General features: G+C 41.1%; 1 protein-coding gene across 10 annotated transcripts in view; it reads right to left on the reverse strand.

Moving 5' to 3' along the window:
• NELL2 (neural EGFL like 2) overlaps positions 1-20,890 on the reverse strand; it is a 228,782-nt gene that overhangs the window by 128,225 nt on the left and 79,667 nt on the right. The gene's annotated exons all lie outside the window — the stretch shown is intronic.

Here is a 20,890-nt window from a genome sequence, read left to right on the forward strand (position 1 = left end):
TCCTAAAAGCCTGATTCTGCAACCTTTATTCAGAAAGAGTAGCAGTTACTAGATAGTGGGGAAATTTATAAGAATGTTCTGTTTTCCCCCTGAAAATTATGTTCTCAATGAAAAACCAAAAAGTAAAAAAATGCCATTCAAAATTAGCTAACAGAAAAGAAAAAGTTGACTTTGGGGTTTTTGCATTACCAAATCTGTAAATAAAATTTTATTCAAAATAAAAGTTTTCAGTATTCATTTTTATTTTAGCCAAAAAAAAACTTTTTTAAACAAAAAGTGATGATAAAACATACTCTAATCATTGCTTGTACAATTAGTCCCAATGGGGATCTCTCAAATAAATGCTATTCAACATGAGCAAGAGTGGCCTGTAATGATTAAAATGCTCAAGGAAACTATCATAACCTCTTCTGCATTTTGTATAGCACCAAGAATACTGTCAGCATTCAACAAATAATAAACCCACAAAATTATATATGGTCCTCATATCTGTTGATAAGGCAGCACTAGCTCATAAATGTTGCTTTTACAGAAGAAAACGCTATCTTTACTTAGGGAATTTGGAGAAAGTATTTGATATAATCTTCTCTGTAAAAACATTAGGTTGTTATTATCCACATGGCAACTATAATGTGGGTTGAAAATCTCATCCAAATGATTGAATATTGACAGACATGCATGACTCTGATTGGCTTTAGGAGATTATACCATATTGTACTTGCTCAAACAGTACTGGGATTTTTTTTTTTTTTGGCTTATAAACCCAGGATTTTGAAAGCTTGGGCATGGCTAATCCAATCAAAATCTCAATTGCCAAATAAATTGCCTTGGCCATCCAATCCTCAAAGCAACTTTCACAGTTGAGCATTGAGACAATGAAATCCAATACCAAAGAAGAAATGTTAGAGGCTACCAAGAGAAAAGAAACAATTAATTCCATTTTATAACTATTGTATTCTGGTATACATGCAAGGGCTCATGAATAATACAACAGCTAGCAAGGCCAACTGAGCACTGATAGAGATATCATTACACTAATATTATTTCATGCATACTTAAGTCCCACATGATGGAATTAGCCATTTTAATGGAGGAGACCCTCAAAAGTAGCTGACTTGGTTGTACTTTCTCAGCGGTGGCACTGAGTATTGGATCAGAGATTGACAGCTACTGGCTGCAGGGGAGTTTCTGGTTATTTCAATTCCAGCTACTCCTAGCAGGTATTGCTGAGGGGAATTGCAGAAGGAGCCTCTCTGGGGAATTTTGTGGATGGAGAAGTGGTGTAAAGGCAAAACAATAATGCACATCTCACTAGCATATCTTATAAGTTCCTCACTTGTTTAACACGTAAATACATCATTTCAGGTAGGAAGCCTCCAATGTGAGAATTCGCTAGCAACAGGCACAGTTTAAGGCAGATATTAGGAGTAAGTGTTCAATTGAGTTGGGAAGCTAATAAAGGACGGCTTAAAAACTTGTATACTTTTTATTATTGTAAAGGGAAAGTATAAGAAATAAAATAATGATCATGTCTCATCATTAAATTATTTAAAAGAAAACAAAGTTTTCTTCATTCTCATGTCTCAGCTGATGGTGCAGAGGCATGAAAATGATTACAGAGGATAAGCAACCCATAGAGAGAGGATGTAGCATCTTCTATTTAGGCTATTTCCTTAGTAGGTGGTCTAGGAGGACAGAGCCCCCTAGACGCCAATGAAACTGCAATTGTTAGTGGCTGTTGCCCTCTCCCATGAGGAGAGATCTCCCATTCAATATATTTGGAAGCTATCAGAAGGGCTCGATTTAGGCACAGATTGGGTAGCACATCAAAAGTGACAACTAGGTCATGGTTTCTCCAAAACACTTTACCCATGGGCCTGGATGCAAAAGGAAATTGACTAGCACTTTGCTCCCCCATCCCTATCTCTTCTCCCCTTCTCTCTTTCCCCTATTTGAATCCTTCCTCTTCTTCTCTCCCTGCCCTGAACTGAAATGACGAGAGTAATTGGCATGATCATAAACTCTGCAGACAACCCTACTGAACGTTCCTTAAGCAAATTGTAAGCATTACTTTAACAGAGAGTAGTTTTCCATTTAATTTTAGGAAGTCTTGTAAAACTGAAAACAGGGTAAACACATGTTTTGTCAATCTTGATTAAATTCAGTTATGCAAAACTACCCAAATTAGTTCTATATTCAATCTCAACATTCATTATCAAATAGCACATAAGCAAGAGGGAATCAAAATCAAGCACCACCAACAGAATCAGACTTTTAAAAAGCAGAAACATTACATAGGCTTTTATTTAGCTCTAATTCTGAGCCCCTAGTTCTCATGATTCCCAGAAGTTAGAAACCAGTGTTATTTAGAGTACTTTCCAAAATATTAGCTTTCTCCTGTAACTACAGTACCTACATATCACATGTAAATGGTAAGCCAGTTGAGGATTTGAAATCCTTAAATGGGTAAAAGACACTGGGCCAGATCCTCACAAGCTATATACTGGAGTAGTTCCAGTCTCCTAAGTAAAACTACACCTATGTGCACCAGCTGAGAATCTGGCTCAACTACAAAAACACAATAAACTGGAATTTTTAAAAGTCTGTTAATGATAATAATCCTTTTTCCATTTGCAATGGTAGAATATTTCGGTGGGCAATGCCTTATAGTCCGTGACACTGCAAACAATTACACGTGTGCACCTTATCTACATTAGTACTCCCATTGAGTTCAATGAGACCATTCACATATGTAAAATTGAGCCTGTGTGCTCTGGGTTTATATTGTATGCTTGTCCATGGGAGAGTGGCACTATTTTTTCTTATTGATGCATGACAGCCAGCTTATTATTTTTTCCCCAAGAAATATATTTGTGCCCTCCTTTTCTCACTCTGAACTGCCTTTCTACAGCAGTCGAGATTCACAAAGCATATTTTAACTGTGGTCTATTAATGTTAAACCCACAGAAGACAGAAAGTACAATTTTCCAATCCCAACATTGAATATGTGAGTTGATGATTTTTATTCAGTGCAAGAGTCCATATTAGTTCATGGGTTTTGTTGCATTTTTACAAAACCTCAGGAGTGTGCCAAGGATGTATTCTGACCCTGGCACTATTCTGTCAAGCTATCAGTGTATATTAGGATTGGCTGCACCACACATTGGAATCAAGGTTGGACAAAAAAAAAAAAGTGTTCACCAACCAAGTCTACACTGACAATGCTGCCTTGCTTGTGGAAAAGTCAGAGGATTTCAGCCCCCACCGTCCAAGCTCTCCCAGTTACAACCCAAATTATGGGATTGAATGTCTCCTGGCAGAAGATCAAGATCTAGAACTCTAGAGCTGAGCCACCATACCTGCCAGTGCAGGTGGGATCGAGTATCATGGAGAGCACTGACAAGTTCAGCTACCTAGGCTGCAAACAGGTTCCAATTGTCACAGCAAACCAGACGTTCTTTGATGAATATGTCTCACTACCTCCTGCGTGAAGTCCATGTCCTACCTATGGAGGCAAAAATGTCTTTGTGCTGAGACAGAGTTCAGGATCTATCAAACCTGTGTACTACTTATACTACTATATAGTTCAGAAACCTGGACCCTCTTACAGGCAGACTTGGAGCAGCTGGAGACATTCCATATGCAGTCTGCAACAAATCCTGAACATAAAGTAAATATTTGTCAATCTCTCAGAGATCTGCCCTTGCTTCAGTCACTCATTATATTAAAAAGCAGCATTGCATGCTCTTCAGTCATGTTGCCAGGATGGACAAAAATATCCCACAGCACTGCTCTCAAACTCTCCATCAATGTGCAATGGGGTGCATGTCCTGATCCTACCTGGCACCATCCTAGGGGCCACCCAAGAGATTCATTGATTCACAAGATTGAGCCAGACCTGGGAACTTCACTACATGATGCCTGGTGTGACACCATCAACTATGCGTGTTTGATGATAATGATTATAGTACAGTACTAAACTATAAAGACTGACAAATTCGCTATTGTTTCCCTAAACAATGGTAATGCCGTAGAAGTAAATATCCGAAAGACAGGTTGTGAAGAAGGGAAAGTCAGGTAGTAGAAACAGCCCTTGCTAGTTACCGATCATGGACCAATCTTAAGCTTTAGAACTCAGAACCTGCTAACTGGAACTGTGTACACAGACAGCTGTGAAAGCAGTCCAAGAGAAAGAAATTTAACTGGACTATGTCTCACTAGTTTCTTTGGCTCTCCTGTTTCTCTGTATCCACCTGTTCTCTTTTATCTTATACTAAGATTATAAACTCTCTAGAGCAGAGACCATCTTTTAGTACTGTGTTTGTACAGTACCTAGCACAATAGGGTCTGTGACAAAGCGCTGTCCTTGGGCACAAATTCTGGTAGCCTAGCATGGCCTCCATGTACACAGCCCTCAGTTCCTTCTGAGTGGTTGCAATCATTTACTCAGACCTGGGTACTGAGAACAAGATACCCCCTTTATGGGGTCTCATTTATTAACCTCTTTACAGGATACAAAACCCCTTCCCATTAGCCCCCAAGTCCAACCCTTCTTCTAATGCCAACAAGCATCTGCCCCCAAGTTCAGGAGTCTCCAACACTCCTCCTGGAGCTGGATTATAATTCAGGCCAGGTGCAGTCCTCCATCAACTTCTCTCAAACTGACTCCTTTTACTCAGTCTTTTCACCTGTCAGCTTGGAGAGGTCAACAGACCTGGTGCTAGTCTCTCTCGTGCTGGAGAAGACAGCATATATGCTGCCCTCCTTCCCAGAGCTTCTCCTGATAGTCTGGGTAGGGCCACCTTTAGGCATATGCAGCATACATGGTTGCGTAGGACACCCAAAAATTTGGGACACCATTCCCCTTGCTGGCCGCGGCTGGAATCCTTTCTTCTCAAACTCCCTACCCCCCGCCACCCCCCGTGCTGGGTCAGCGGGCTTCTCCTCGCCCCCAACCTCGCCCTCTCCCTCACTCGCTCCTCAGCCGGCTGGATGAGGGCTCCAGCCTCCAGCTCTGCCGCCCCAGCCCAGGGAAGCCCAGAGCTGTGTGGACGGTCACTGGCGGCGCAGCGGCCCAGCCCACCACCGCCCGCAGCGGAGTGCCTCCCTGGACCCTGCCTGCCTGAGCTACTCAGTCACTGGCGGGGGCCGGGCCAGGGCCAGGGCCAGGACAGGAGGAGTTAAACTTTCACATGAGTCAGCGGTGGGTGGGGAGAGCAGGGCCAAGCGGGAGAGAGGGAAGGAGGGGGAGACTTAACGTGACAGTGCGCTCACTGTCTCTCACACTTCCCTAACACACACTGTCTCTCTCACACACAGACTGGCTCTCACACCCACATACACTCTGCCACTCACGAGTCACAGTCCCCCAATACAGATTGTCACACACACACACACAGTCTCATACTCCCCAACACTCACTCTGTCATACAGTCCCCCAACACACAGTCACATGCACACACACTGGCTCTCTCTCAGTCTCTCTCTCTCTCTCTCTCTTACACACATACACACACACACTTACACTTGTATTATTATTGTTGTTATTACTGCTTGATACTTCCTGTCAAAATGCTCGTGGTGAGCCAGGAGTGGCTAGAGGCTGCAGGAGGGCCGTGGGCTCTGGCAAGATGCAGCCCCCATGTGCCAGCGCGAAGCCTGTTTGAGCTACTGCCGCAGCGTCTGCTGCATATGAAGCTCAGTGTGTGTCAGCAATGGGGGGGTTCTGGAGGTCCGGGGACAGGGGTGGTGGCTGTGCCCCCTCAACACACTGGGGTCAGCGGTGCCAGCTGGGGACCACCTTCAGTAGAGCATAGGGGCACCAGTTTAATAATACTGCGTAGGGCCCCATAAATCCTAAGGATGACCCTGAGTCTGGGACAGAGTGGAGCCTTGATCCACCCTGCACTCCAAAGCTCCTGGTCCTGGGCTCTTAAAGGAATGGTAGCATGAGTCCAATTCACCCTCCCCCACAAGCACTAATTGGGACCACCCCCGGGGATCACTTCCTCCCTCCCAGTATCTGCCTCTGTCCCTTCCTAGGGCTCGTGTATATCCAAACTCCCAAAACTTTAAAGGACCATGCCATGGAACAGGCTGAGTTGGTAGGGCTGGCTCCTACTACCTTTAAAGAGATACACCTGACCACTCCCTGTTATAGGGTACTGATGTATGTCTGAGGCTCCAAGATGCTACCACAATAACAATAATATGACAAGTACAAATATTGTTCAAATGAACTCACATGTCCTTGAATGACATTTTTCAACTTAAAGACCTGATGATACATCTGTTTGGTTCCAGATCAACCCTGGAATGCTGTACGTTGCTTTCTAAAAGCTACAAATCTGTGTATTTGTTTTGCAATATGACCTTCAGTCTTCAGAACAAGGAATAAGCACAGAGCCTTCATTCTTCAAGGGCGAGGAACTCTTCTTTTCTTAAAAAAAATGTATTTAACAAATAAAGCATCTTGAACTCTGTTCAAATAAACTTATCAGGGGGTAGCCGTGTTAGTCTGTATCTACAAAAACAAAAAGGAGTCCGGTGGCACCTTAAAGACTAACCGATTTATTTTGGCATAAGCTTTCATGAGAAGACGTGGCCCAAATAAATCAGTTAGTCTTTAAGGTGCCACCGGACTCTTTGTTGTTCTTGCAAATACACTTAGACAAGATTAGACTAGAAAATGTGAAGTTTATTAAAAAGAAATAAGAACAGGGCTTTTGCAATCTATGATCAATTGTCAGCAAGAGGGAAGACTGATTGGGATTCAATTTAAACAGCCCTGGTAAAAAGCTTTCCACCCACATGAAAAAATGTTGTGCAGTACATAGTGGACATTTTAGAGCAATGTAACAGAAGTCAGGAGGATTATTTTTATTTATTTGCTCATGCTTTTAAGACTCAGTCCTGCAGTTTTTTTACTCAGGCAAAAAACTCCATATGACATGGCACACTCACCACAGTGGCACCTCCTACTGGCCATTTTAGGGATTAGCTCCGCCAGTGGGTGTGCCCTCTTTTGTTGGTGCCTCTCCTGTCATTGTCTTTCTGTAGACCTGTGTCACTCCAGGAACCTCAGTGTCCTCTTCATAGCTCCAGCCGTGTCACCAATTGTGTTTTCTCCTTCCAGGGGTGGGTATCACTGTCATTAGTCTAGCCACTTCCCCAGTGGCTGGTGGAGGGGACCCAGACCCACTCACTACTCCAGATCCCAGCCCAGGGACTCTTTAGCTGGCAGCCTCCTGCTGCATCTCTAACCTCTCTACACACTGCCACAATTCCTTTGGCCTCTTCCCCACAGCATCAGTACATTCTTTGCCATCACCTCCGGGCCTTCAGCTGTCCAATCTCAGCAGACAGCCAGGAGTTCCCTCTTGCTCCCCATTCCCTGCTAGCAGCTGCTCTGTCTAAGGTACTTACACTTCTCTCAGCCCCTCTGGGACACAGTCCTCACTTCCTGAGTGCCCAGCAGCCACTGACTGCCTCTGGCCCTGCAGCTCCTTTTATGTGAGCCCTCTGGGCCCTGATTGGCTGCTCCTTTCAGCCTCTCTCTCATTGGATGTTTCCCTTGTAGCCTCTCTAGGCCCTGTGGAGGACTCACCTCCACTGCTCCACTGTAGGGCAGGGCACGGTTAATCCCTTCTACACCTGTGTGGGGTGGACATCCCATCACACTCCCATGGAATAATGTTCAAGGGTCCATGTCAGGAACATGGACAGAGAGCTAGGCTTAACCACATGGAACGGATAAAAGGAAGAAGATTTGTGTGACACTCTGTATCCCAAAGCAACTCCCACTGCACCCCTAGATTTACCATGGTCATGTAATTATGATATGTTTGACCAAAGTATGCCTTGTGAGGTATCATTTTAAAAGTCTTGATCTGTTGAACATTAATATCCTCTTGGATTGTATATGCTATGATTGTATGCAAAGTTATGAAGTTTTGCTATGTGTGTGTTACTGAAATATGTTGTAAGGTTGGAAACACCCACAACCAGCCTTCCAGGTACAACAGTGGAGAAGCCAGACAGCGTGAATGGCCCATTAAGGGGAATCCACATTACCAAGGACTATCACAGGATCTGTATACAATGAAGACTTCTCAGAGGTGCCACAGACAATGGACACTGCTTGACTCACCTCATAGGAAAAGATCTTTCCAGCAAGCTGGAAGAACCTATAAAGGAGGGGAAGTGGCTTCATCAATTGTCCTCACTCCCCTCACAACTCAACACCTGGGAACATGTCTGGAGAACAAAGACTTTGAATGGGGGAAGTTGTCACAGGCTGGAAAGGAGAATCCCAGCTTGTGTATTAAAGGAACTATACCATAAGGGTGAGACTGCTTGATTCAAATCCTGTCTAGTTTATAGAACTCAAATTGCGATTTTACTTTTATTTTTTTAGGTAACCAACTTTGATTTGTACACTTACCACTTATAATCACTTAAAAGCTATATCTTTGTAGTTAATAAATCTTTTTTACATTTTACCTAAAACATTGGGTTTTGGTGGAAGTGCAAAGGGAAATCTGCTCAGGAACAAGCACTAGTGCATGTCCTCTCCACACTGAGGGAGGGGCAGACTGGGTAATAAAATTATACTGGTCAGGCTTCTGACCAGGGCAAGACAGTACAGCTCTGGAATCCTAGGCTGGGGAGTTGTGGGGAATTGGCTGGAGACTCTCTATCGTCAGTTCATGAGTGGCTGGCAAAAGTATTCATGGAACTCAGCTGGCTGTGTCCCTGCCGTGGATGTCTGTGTAAGTGCAGTACCTGGAGGGGTTTGCAGCTTGGCACAGCATCACAGTGTGAGAGGGAATCCAGGTTGGTAAGACAGAGGCTCAGCTGTATCCCAGTTTCAGGTTTCAACCCGGGGAACCTGTCACAATTTGGCAGGGTATTGTAATGATGGGAAGGAATGATTAGAAACTAGCATGTGATTCCTTTATTAACCAATAACACTTATTAACCCAAAACTCAATAACATGAGAAGTTTTTGAATATGCATCATTCCCGTACCAACAACTCTATATATATGGAGGTAAAATACCTAATGGACAATGTTTAAGTCTATAATGATTTTTATAATTTTATGATTTCCTACCCTGGTTAAAGGCCTGCAACTGTATAGCACAGCATACTCTATGTAAAAGTTGACATTACCTCTGTGTTTATACTAGGAATTGACTTTCTGCTGATTAAGATGTACAAAGGATTCATTCAAAGTCATTTCTGCAGATAGAACAGCGCAGAGCATCTTGATGATACAACCTACCATTCTACAAGTCTGTAAAATCGGACTAATAGAGCAGAGGTAGGCAACCTATGGCACGGGTGCCGAAGGCGGCACGCGAGCTGATTTTCAGTGGCACTCACACTGCCTGGGTCCTGGCCACCGGTTCAGGGGGCTCTGCATTTTAAATTAATTTTAAATGAAGCTTCTTAAACATTTTAAAAATCTTATTTACTTTACATACAACAATAGTTTAGTTATATATTCTAGACTTCTAGAAAGAGCCCTTCTAAAAACGTTAAAATTTATTACTGGCACGCAAAAACTTAAATTAGAGTGAATAAATGAAGACTCGGCACACCACTTCTGAAAGGTTGCCGACCCCTGTAATAGAGGATGCTACAATTTCAGGAATGCATGGAAGTAATCTGCTCAAAACTAGAACAAATGTCTACAACCAGAAATCTGTCTTTGTTATGGGGGCAAACCTGAATATAAAATGTCAGACACAAAACATACATCTGAGAAAGGCAAATGTGAGTCTAATTTAAAAGAGGCAGCTTAAGAAACTGAAGCTAGAGCTTAGATGTCTTTCTCAAGGGAGAGATAATATAGGGTGAATCAGAGTAGTTCATCATTCCCTAGCTACGGAGAGCGCAAAAGTCCACTTGCTACGATAATAAGTATTTGGGTGCCTTTTTCAGAACAAGCTAGAAAAAAAAAATCTTATTTTCAGGTTCAGAACAGGGTAGAAACTTCCCCTGCTAACAGATACCAAGCTTTTCATCCCCATTTTATTACATCAGGCAATGATGTCCACTGTAGCACAGTTTTAATGCCATGATACATAAGTAGGATACAGCAATCACCACAAGCCAGCTATGAAAATTTACCAGCCCTAGCACAAAATCTTCTCACTCTATCCCCCTATTTGCCATGATGATTGACAACGTAAAACAAAAAAACAAAACAAAAACAAAACAATCAGTAAATGATATTTTGATATTTTACTCATCCATTAAGAAAAATTATGTATAACAAAAAAATTTAAGAGTGTCACAAAATTCCACCAATTAAATAACTGGCTAAAATGCAAGTTGGGAAACCAGAATTAAAAATTTCAATACACAATACTCTTTCCAAGATGGAAAGAGGCAGTGGGAAGTTACTGCCAGAATTATTACTGGGAGCTCAAACTTATAGTCAAAATTTATGCAAACAGATTTTCCAGATAAAGTAGTAAATTTGATAGAAACAGTATATAAAAGAAAATTCTAGTCAGCTATTTTAAACTGCCACCTAATTTCCTACACAAGTGGATAGCACGTTCCTCTTAATGCAAATAAATACAGAAGGCAAGAAAAAAAGGAGATGTCAAAATGACTTCTAAATGGTCAGAGGTGCAGAATAATGATGAGAGAAGAAATTTGGGAATTATTGTAGCCTTCAGCCCAATGCCCAACTGCAGTGAAAAAAGCAAATATGATGGCAGGGTACATCAGAGATGTCAGGAGAGTTTTTAAGTGCAAGGGTAGGAAGACAAAGATCATTTTGAAGGGAACAGACACAAATAGAACTGAGGAATGTATGACAGGATTGTCACTAAATGTCCTAATCGCTTTACGGGTTTAAGTTTTTATGTAATTACAAGCACATGTGTCATGTTCTAAGGTTGCCTCAGTTAGAATTTTGGGGTGCCTTATTAGACTGTTCATATAATGAGATGTAGGATAACAAAGCAATGACAAATTAATGTCTGACCTGTGATAAGAGCCCCACCTAATTCCAATGCAAGAAATCTTGGATTCTTTACTAAACTCATCATTAGATGCTCCTGGCGGTATTGTTTATATCATTATCTTTTTTAAAAAAATTATATTATTCTTTGTTTGACCCATTTTCCCACTTAATTTTTCAACCTTCTCTTATAATGTTATGTGAGTAAGATCACACTGTTGTATTTTATTTTTCAATTTAGTTTTATTCTCCCGATTCCTTCTATTTTTTTTTTGTTTCCCATTCTCTAGGAGCTGTTGGGCCACTGAACATATGGCTCTTTTGAAAATGACACCTTGACTTTTTACAGTACCTCTCCTTCTATGCTCCTCTCCCTTCCTCCGAGATCGCCCTGTCCTGTGTAGCAGTTCTGCCATCAAAAAAGCCTGAGACTGCCATTGTGCTCTTTTTTTTTTTTTTGCACAAATTACATAGCTCCCACAGAGTCCTAAATCTGTTTTGATCGTCTAGCCCATCAGATGCTGTGATGTGCTCTGATGCTACACTTTGTTATTTCTTTGTGACCTTGATGGATCTTTTCAAGCCTTTCCGTTCTTGGGTTTTCAGGTACAACCAGACTCGTCCTTTTAAGAGCACACAGTCCTCTACAGATCATTGTTGCTGGTATCACAGGCATTGTATTCCAAAATACGAGCTTCCAAGCATGTGCTAGAATATCTAGTACAGGTTTCTGAATTGGCAGTGCACTCCCTGAAATAGCACTTATCAGCAAGAATGAGCATCTTGAAATCACACACACACACAAAATGTGATTTTCCTACATAAAAAGTTAACCATATTTTTCTTACCACTTACAAGACGAGAACTATTGAAGTACAAGTAGTGACATCCTGGAAAGATTGCAACACTATTGAGATGCCTACTCCCAGTACTATGAGTGCCAAAATATTCATATCTAACATATATGTTCAATTTTATTTGCACTGGAAATAATTTGCTGCAGAGATTTTATAATTTGTGAACTCCCTGGTGAGAATGTAATGAAAAGGAAAGGAAAAGAGCTAAAGTTCTACACAATAATAGGTTATAAGGGAAAAAGATGCCTACAGCTACTTTTCAGTGTGAACATATTTTAATTCTCTAATGGTAATATTACCAATATTGTATTTCAGTTTGTTCTTAACACATAGGATTGCTGTACATGAATGCAAAGATATTTTAATGAATAACAATATTCTTAATTTTATTTTATTTTATAATTCATTCCTTAGGCAGACAAAGAGACTAAAATTAGGTTACTTACCATTAACTGGAATTCTCCTAATACAGTGATACATTGCCCCCAGATCTACAGTCTTCCAGTTGAGTGCCATTCTGTGCAGATCCCCCAGAACCATTAAAAAACAATTATCTTAGGAGAGAGCCATGCACTCTCATACATGAAAGCTTATAGAGAGGCACATTGCATTTACTTGCTCAGTTCTTGCTTGTTCAGGACACTGAGACTCTGAATAAAAGGGGACGGAGGAACAAGTAAGGGAGAGTTGGACTGTGTGGAAGCAATCTATTCTGAGAATTCCAGTAACTGTAAGTAAGTTATGTTTTAGTTTCCAGAAAGTTGCCTCCACAGTGCAGGAGACTAACTAGCAATGGGTTTCCTTCTCAGGAGGAAACTGTTGAGTAGCTAGTGGATGCGAGACTGTACCATTGCTTTCCTGATGCAAGCAACTCATCTATTTTATAAATTCAAAAAGTAGTGCTCATTCAAGGCATAAGCCAAGCTCCTAGTGGTCCCCTAGTGTTTGGCAATGGAAACAAAACATGATTGATGCAAAATATAGAAGTTGCTACTGCCCTAGATTAATAACCCATGCCAGAATCTTAAGACAAGAAATCAAAGCTAGAATGGAGGAGTTAGGGTCATATGCTTCTTTATACCTTTATTCTCCATGCCAGCCTAAGCACATAGGACTTGATCCAAAGCCCACTGAAATCGAGTGGCATCTTTCTATTCACTTTAATAGACTTTGGGTCAGTTGCATATTAGACATACAGTACCTTTTTAGGATAGCTGAATTTTAAAGGCTCCAGCAAACGCCTGTGGGGAATCATGGGGAAAGTTACATGAAAATGAATAAATATCGAGGACCAAGTTCTATTTTCAAGTTACACCCCTGTAAATCTGGAGTAACTCCATTGATTTCACTGACCAACATAGACACAGTCATATTTTCCCCTCAAATTTGTTTCTTTTTGTTTGTTTGTTTTTAGTCATTTGTACTATTCCTAAATTAAGAACAAGTCCATTTCGCTTAAGACACTAAAACTCAAGACACAATATTGCAGAACACTAGTACAACCTGGGTAAATATCCAATAGAGTATGTTGTGACAGTGTAATTCATCTCTGTGGGACTACCTGGTACATAAGGCATTTATTTCTGTCATTATCACGTAGTACTATCATTGTATATTATTCAAAGGCTTGAGGAATCAGGTCACGTGAGTCATTTCAGAATAGGTTACCTAGAGAGCTAAAGCTGTAGGGACACTACTCTGCCAAAATGCTAAGTTGCATTCAGAAAGTATGCACGCCGAAAGCAGGAGTCCACCATAAACTCAACTGTTCCATTGAACAATCTAGTGACTGGTATGTCTAGCACTCTTTTGCTGATACTTTGAAAGTATTGTGCCCAACTTCTCTGCTTTTTCAGAAACGTATACGAGAAGAGTAGAATTTCTTCTCTGTTTACATTGGTATCTTAAAGGGACAAATATAAAGATTTAGGACTGAAGACCAGCTGATCCTTTGCAATGGTTGAAAAGCTTATGTCCCTGACTTTCTACAACATCCATATTTTTTAAAACCCACAACATTTGAATGACTGTAGCATCACTACCAGAGAAACAATAGACCAGAAAAAAAAACATTTGACCCAATGCAGCTTCTCCATATTTTTGATCTATTCACGGTCTCACCAATGGCCTGATCCAAGACCTACTGCAGTCCATCAAAAGACTCCCACTAATTTGAATGGGCTTTGGATCTGGCCCTATCTAAACTATTCTTGACTATCTGAAATGATGATGCATCAAACACTTCACTCAGTGGTCTATTTCCCCTTTCCACTAGACTACATTACTAAGACTATATTACAGGTGACTGGGAGGCAGCATGCTCTGGACTGAACAAGGAGCTGGAAGTCAAGAAAGCTTGAATTCATGGTCTGATCACATAGTGTGGGAGAATGACCCCTTACAGCTTTCTCAAACTTTTCAAATGAGAAGCAGGTATGTAACCATTGTTTTGACAATATATATATAGCCAGATGGTTTTCCAACAAATATTTAGAGTCATAGAGTTTAGGGCCAAAAGGGACCACCTGATCATCTAGTATGATTTCCTGCATATCACAGGCCACTAACCATCACACACACACACCTGCACACCAATACCAATAACCAGAATTAGAGCAATGTATTACTAAACTAGTGAGTGCCAGAGGCAGAGAACAGGAGGGACCAAGATACAGCAATGTCTTTGGCACAGTGGAGTAGCTCAATGAGAGTAAAGTGCTGGTATGATATGCTGCGATTGCTATAAAAGACATTTAAGACAAGATTGTGGGGCTCTAGCAGCCTGGAGGGAAGGGAGCAGCTGAGGAGAGGGATGGTTGTCAGATGGGGAGAATGGGTCTTGTGCTGTGTGAACAGCATCAGCTTAACTCCACAAAGTTTTGGGACCTAGGCAAACGTTCACGGATGTGCCAAGAACCTCAATTTATACTTCATTGCAGTGGGCTTTGGGTTTCAACCCTAATTGTCGCCTGTTGTTCAAACGAAGGCCACCGGTTCTTTGCAACCCCTCTCTCGTGTTAGTATAGAGCAGTTTGAGAAAAGGACTCTTGTGTCAAAGACTAAAGCAAGGAAACATCTTTTAATAATTTATACTCATGGAAAGGTTTAACATTCTTTGACATTATGATTAAAATTAACAAGCCAGGTTTCCAAAACAAAATCCATCCATTTTATAACAACCATCACTTCCAACTTTCTCTTTTTAATCATGTCCCCTGTATATATCACCCTTGTCTTGGTTAGCAATAAAAGTGTAACGAGAAGAAACACAATATTACATGTCTTACAGTTACCTACAATGCTAGATAATAGTGTGAATTCAACTACATTGAACAATAATTAACAATATCTTAGTTTGTATTAGAAGAAACAAATACATGGAGAACCATAGTGGGAGCTTCAAGACTAGAAGATTATAGGCTCAATCCAAAATTCATTAACTCTGTCGGAGTCTTTCCAGAGATTTAAATGGCTTTGGATCACAGGTACGTGCATAAACTCCTACAATAGTCCCCCTGTAAGTAGTCATTCAAATAAAAGGATAATGGGAATGGCAGTATTGTCTTCTTGGAAACAAGTACTCAGTAATGAAAATTACTTCTGTGTCAGACACTTCTATAATCTTAGAAACACAGAAGTACAGAAACATAGGGCTGGAAGGGGAATCTCAAGAAATCATCAAGTCCAGTTCCTCCCTACCCATCCACCCATCCACCGCCCTAAAGTAGGACCAAGTAACCCTGTTTTTAAAAACCACCACTGATGGGAATTCCACAACTACCCTTGGAAGCTTATTCCAGAGCTTAGCTATCCTTATAGTTAGAAAGTTTTTTCCTAATATCTAACCTAAATCTCCCTTGCTGCAGATTAAGCCCACTACTTCTTGTCCTACCTTCAGTGGACATGGAGAACTATCAATCACCATCCTCTTTATAACAGCCCTTAACGTATTTGAAGACTTATCAGGTCCCCCCCTCAATCTTCTTTTCTCAAGACTAAACATGTCCATTTTTTTAAACCTCTACTGACTGGTCAGGTTTTCTAAACCTTTTATTGTTTTTATTGCTTTCCTCTGGACTCTCTCCAATTTGTCCACATCCTTCCCAGTTTGACAGTGAATCATTGATAACTACTGTTTAAGTACAATCTTTCAACCAGTTGTGCACCCACCTTATAGTAATTTCATCTGGACCACCTTTCCCATATTTTCTTATAAAAATGTCATATGGGATGGTGTCAAAAGTCTTACTAAAAATCAAGATATAGGTTGGTTTGGCATGATGATCACTTATAGCTTTAAAATCTACGAAACAACAGCTATGTTAAAAATGTATTTGCTCCATGAAAATATCACACTGTAAGTGACACAATACAGTGTTTATACCTTGAGACATAGGACAGTTACAAGAGGACCTATTGCCTCAGCTAAATAGAGAAGGGCATTGGCAGGCCTTTTGGGATTCATTTAAAATAAATAAAAACAAATTTCTTGTACTTTCTCAGTCAGGACCATGAACCCAAGTGTTATTTTATAGGTAGGGAGAGGAGTTTAATCTTTCTGTATCTACTTTGGGGTTTTATATCTGTGCCTATCAGTATAGTATGTGAGCACCTTCTATAAGAGGTAGGGAGTTAATAATCTGAACATCTCTCACGTAACACCTTCTGAGTCAGGATAAAAACTGCATTGGGAAAAGGGAAGAAAGTTGCCCTTGCTCTCCTGCTCCATGCAGCTCTCCATGGGAGGCACCCATTGATCTAAAGAAATATGCTTCAGTAGCCTGACTGGGCTTTGTGCTGAATAGCTTGCCTATGGCTGAAACAGAGCCACATTTTCCAATTTATGTGCCTCAGAAGACTGCAGATCTTTTCAGCTCATTAAGGCTAATAGAAAATAGAAAACTAGTTTGCATATGCTATTCTTCCTACTGTTGGCAGCACCTACATTCACACAACAAACATAGGCATCGACTCTGTGGGTGCTCCAAAAAAACCAGTGGATGCTCAGCACCTACCAGCAGCCTTGTGGATCAGCTCTTCCTCCTCCCTTCCTGCCTGCCGCAATCAGCTGTTCAGCGGTGTGCAGGAGGCGCTGGGAAGGAGAGGGAGGAGAAGGGACAGGAAGAGAAGGGGGAGTGGTGGCGCAGGGGTGGGACTTGGGGGAAGGGGTGGAGCGGCCGAGGGATCTGGGGCAGAGCAGGGGTCCAGAACCCCTGGGGAAATCACAAAGTCGGCACCTCTGACAACAAACACAATGGACCACGTTTACTTCTGGTGCTATTCCATCAGAACTAGAGCTGTTTTAGAGTTGGTAAAGTGTCCACAAAATGAAACCAATTTAATGAAAATTTTCAGCAAGATTTCATGCATTTAATTCTTCATGGATTGGAAGTTTAAGAAAAACTGAAAAGCTGCTTTTATTGAAAAATCCAAACTTGTACATTTTTAAAAGTGCTCCCAAAAGAGAAGCCTCACCTGTCTCCTTTCCACTGAGCTATGTGGCCTAATGGGTTAAGTACAGGGCTGGTCCTAAATTCCACCTCTCCTACCAATAAGGCTAAGCAATATTTTTGTATACAAATAGCATTTTAGAAACATTTAGTTGTGAGGTATCACTATTAGACAGATGAGGAAACCGAGTATCAGAGACATAGCCAAGATTACACAGCAATTAGTGTCAGAACCAGGTAACTCCCGGTCCTATTCCTAATCCATCAGATTCCCCACTAGAGTCACTGAAATAGTTCACAAACCTGTAAAACACTTAGCAGTCTGCCATCTTAAATCCTGTACATATCCAGATTTCACATATGCCAGGTAGCATTAAGCCAGATCCTGGCCCCTGCTCACACCCCTTGTACAGTTCCCGTAGGTCACAAGATATGGAAAGCTATGCTAATGAAGTAGTGGATGGAAGAACCCCGCCTGGTGTGTGACAGAATGGGAGGCAAGGCTGCCATAGATGCCCTGCTCCACTCCCCCATCGAAACATAACAAAGGCACTCCACTCTTGCCCTTCGCACCACCACATGGCCAAGCACAGTGACTACAGGGCACTAGAGCTTCAGTAACCTCCAGGCACGAGTTGAAGGTGCAGGAAAGAAATAGGGACACAGTCTACTTAGCATTTGCATGAGTGTGCCAACACCACAAGCAACTCCACAAAACATACCTGTGAAGCAAATACATATTCCATATGTGTCCTTTACCCTCCCTCCCCATTCCCTGGGGTTTACCATCACCAGGAACAGTCTGACTTCTGGCACTCTGGCTTGTTCAGTCTTATGATGATTAGGGTCACAAACTAAGCCCAGGATTTCGTCCAATTTTGATATACAATAAGTTCCATGATATCAATTTTCTTGTGGTACTGTTTCATAAAGCAATGTAAGTGTTAACATTACTTTACTTTTCCCTGTACATGTGAAAATTTCTCTTGATGAAGATTATCAACTTAATAATAAATAAAGATTAATTAATAAAAAGGAATTTTAAAAAATGAAAATGAGAATACAGCAAACAAAATGGAACCTATAGTTATATGTTCATATCCCCAGAGTCTACATTTCTGCCTTTCATGAAATAAATTGAAAAATGAATTATTAACTTTAAAAACCAAGATGAAATAAGAGATCATTTTATGCTCTGTTCATTTATTTCCGCTACTTTATTAGAAATTGCATATGTGTGTGTGTATTTGGATGACACACTGACTGAACAACTGAATTAATGGTGCAAGAGGCGCTGGATTAACAGCACTGGAAACTGAAGGCATCTATTACATTAAATACACACAAAAAGGTAATGATGGTGCAAGCTTCATCATATTGTGGTACCAAGCATTTCAACCATTACCAAAAGGTCCCACTTTCTGTAAGACAGGCTCATTGTTCATCATGCCCATTTAGCTCTTGCCCTCTCTGCTGAGCCTGCCAACAAAAATACCAACTGTGATGTGGACACTTGTCCATAGGAGATCAACAACTCATTTCACATATTGTAGCTGACCAAATGTCTTTCAGTCTCTATCAACATGGGCAAAATTTGAAATACTGACTTAGAGTTGGCAAGTCTCATATCCTATTATCAATTCCCTGAGCCGTCTACTCCTCACAGAAATTCTATGTTGCTGATAAAAAAGTATATTTGAATTCCAATTTCCTCTCAATTAGATTTAATCTACTAGAATAAGGTAATAAGGCTTTATAAAATGGGATGGTCTTTGTGTAACTTCTAACAAAATTAAATATAAATGAACTGTGGGAGTAAGATCAATGGAGTACAAAATGTCTTCTTGAATTTTCCTTACAGCAAGTCATTCTAATCAGCTGTGAGTTCTTGCACACTGGGTAAGAAAAAATTATACCCAACTGTAGGGTACCAATGAAACACATAGGACAACCTCAAAAATTCTAGAACAAAGAAATACATGCACAGTTTAATGTACAGAAGCTTAAGAAAAGGTTCTGCCATTGCTTAGTATAACTAAATGCTGTATATGTGTCCACCAGGGACATAATCAACCTCAAGTACTATATTAGCCCTCCCATGGATTTGATTAACTTAAAAATTCCCCTCCACAATCCTGACTGCAATCATCCCCAAAATACAGTGAAACCACAGGCAAACCCCTATCTTAAGTGATCACTTTAAATTATCCCCATGCAGTATCCAGTAGATTTTTGTATGACCTTTTGTGAAAGAACATCTCTAGCTACCGATTTTTTTCTGGTCTCTTCGGTGGTTGTTTAAGCCATGGTCTACTGTTTCCTTAATTGCAGAACAAGAGTCTTAAAGCAGATCACTATTTCTAATGCTGTAATGTTATTTTGGAAGTATATTCTTCTAGACTGGAATAGTGCTGAAAAATGAGTTCAAGGCACAAGTATTCTGAGCATTTTTTCTCTCAGGTGCTTGGCTGACTGGTTCTTGCTCACATGCTCAGGGTCTAACTATCGTCATATGTGGGGTCAGGAGGGAATTTTCCCCCAGGTAGAGTGACCAGATATTTAGGTGTTTGTCCTGCGTCCCAACCGATCTTTGGATCATGGATACGTGCAGCACTAGGGGTTTTTTTGTTGTTTTGTTTTTTCTCTGCTGGCAGCACTTGGCTTTTTTTTTTTTTTTGCTCCGCCGGTGAACACCCCCCACCCCAATGTGTCCCGATATTTTCTTCCTCTCATCTGGTGACCCTACCCCCAGGTCAGATTGGCTGTGATGCTGGGGGGGGTTCACCTTCCTCATAGCATGTGGGTGCAGGTCACTTGCCAGGATTATCTGGATATGTCTCATTTAATCATTTCCCTGGGGGGCCTTGAGCACAGGTGCACCTCAATCCATCCCATTCTCTGTCTGTGGCACATAATAATCTAGTCTTCTGTGGGTCTCATTTACTTTGGTCTGATTTCCATTGTTGGGTTTAGTGTGTGGGTGCCGGGTGGTACTGGTGGCCTGTGATATATGGGAGGTCAGACTAGATCAGTGGCTCTCAAACTTTTTTACTGGTGACCCCTTTCACACAGCAAGCCTCTGAGTGCGACTCCCTTTTAAATTAAAAACAGTTTTTAATATATTTAACACCATTATAAATACTGGAGGCAAAGCGGGGTTTGGGGTGGAGGCTGACAGCTCACAACCCCCCGAGGGGTCCTGACCCCCAGTTTGAGAACCCCTGGACTAGATGATCTGGCAGTCTCTTCTGGCCTTAAACTCTTTTATGACTTGATGTATCTGCATGTCTAGCCAGCCAACCAATCAAATAAGACTGCATTCAAAGATGGGGATAGTGGTGACTAAGGCTTGTTGACACAGTTTTTGTCAACTTTCTTTTCAGTGGAAAATAAGATTTTGGTTTAAATGAAAATCTTCACGGAAAATGTCTGCTTTTTTTTAAATGTTTTGATTTTTTGCCAGAAAACTGAAACCTCCAAAACCAACATTTTTTGGCTGAAAACTGAAAAAATTTCAGTAGCTAGAAAATTTGCTGTTTTCCAACAAAGCTGAAATTTTCCACAAAAGGTCCCAAACCAACCATTTTGCAACCAGCTCTATT

This window comes from Chrysemys picta, chromosome 1 (genome assembly GCF_011386835.1).
Source record: "Chrysemys picta bellii isolate R12L10 chromosome 1, ASM1138683v2, whole genome shotgun sequence".
Taxonomy (NCBI): Eukaryota; Metazoa; Chordata; order Testudines; family Emydidae; genus Chrysemys; species Chrysemys picta.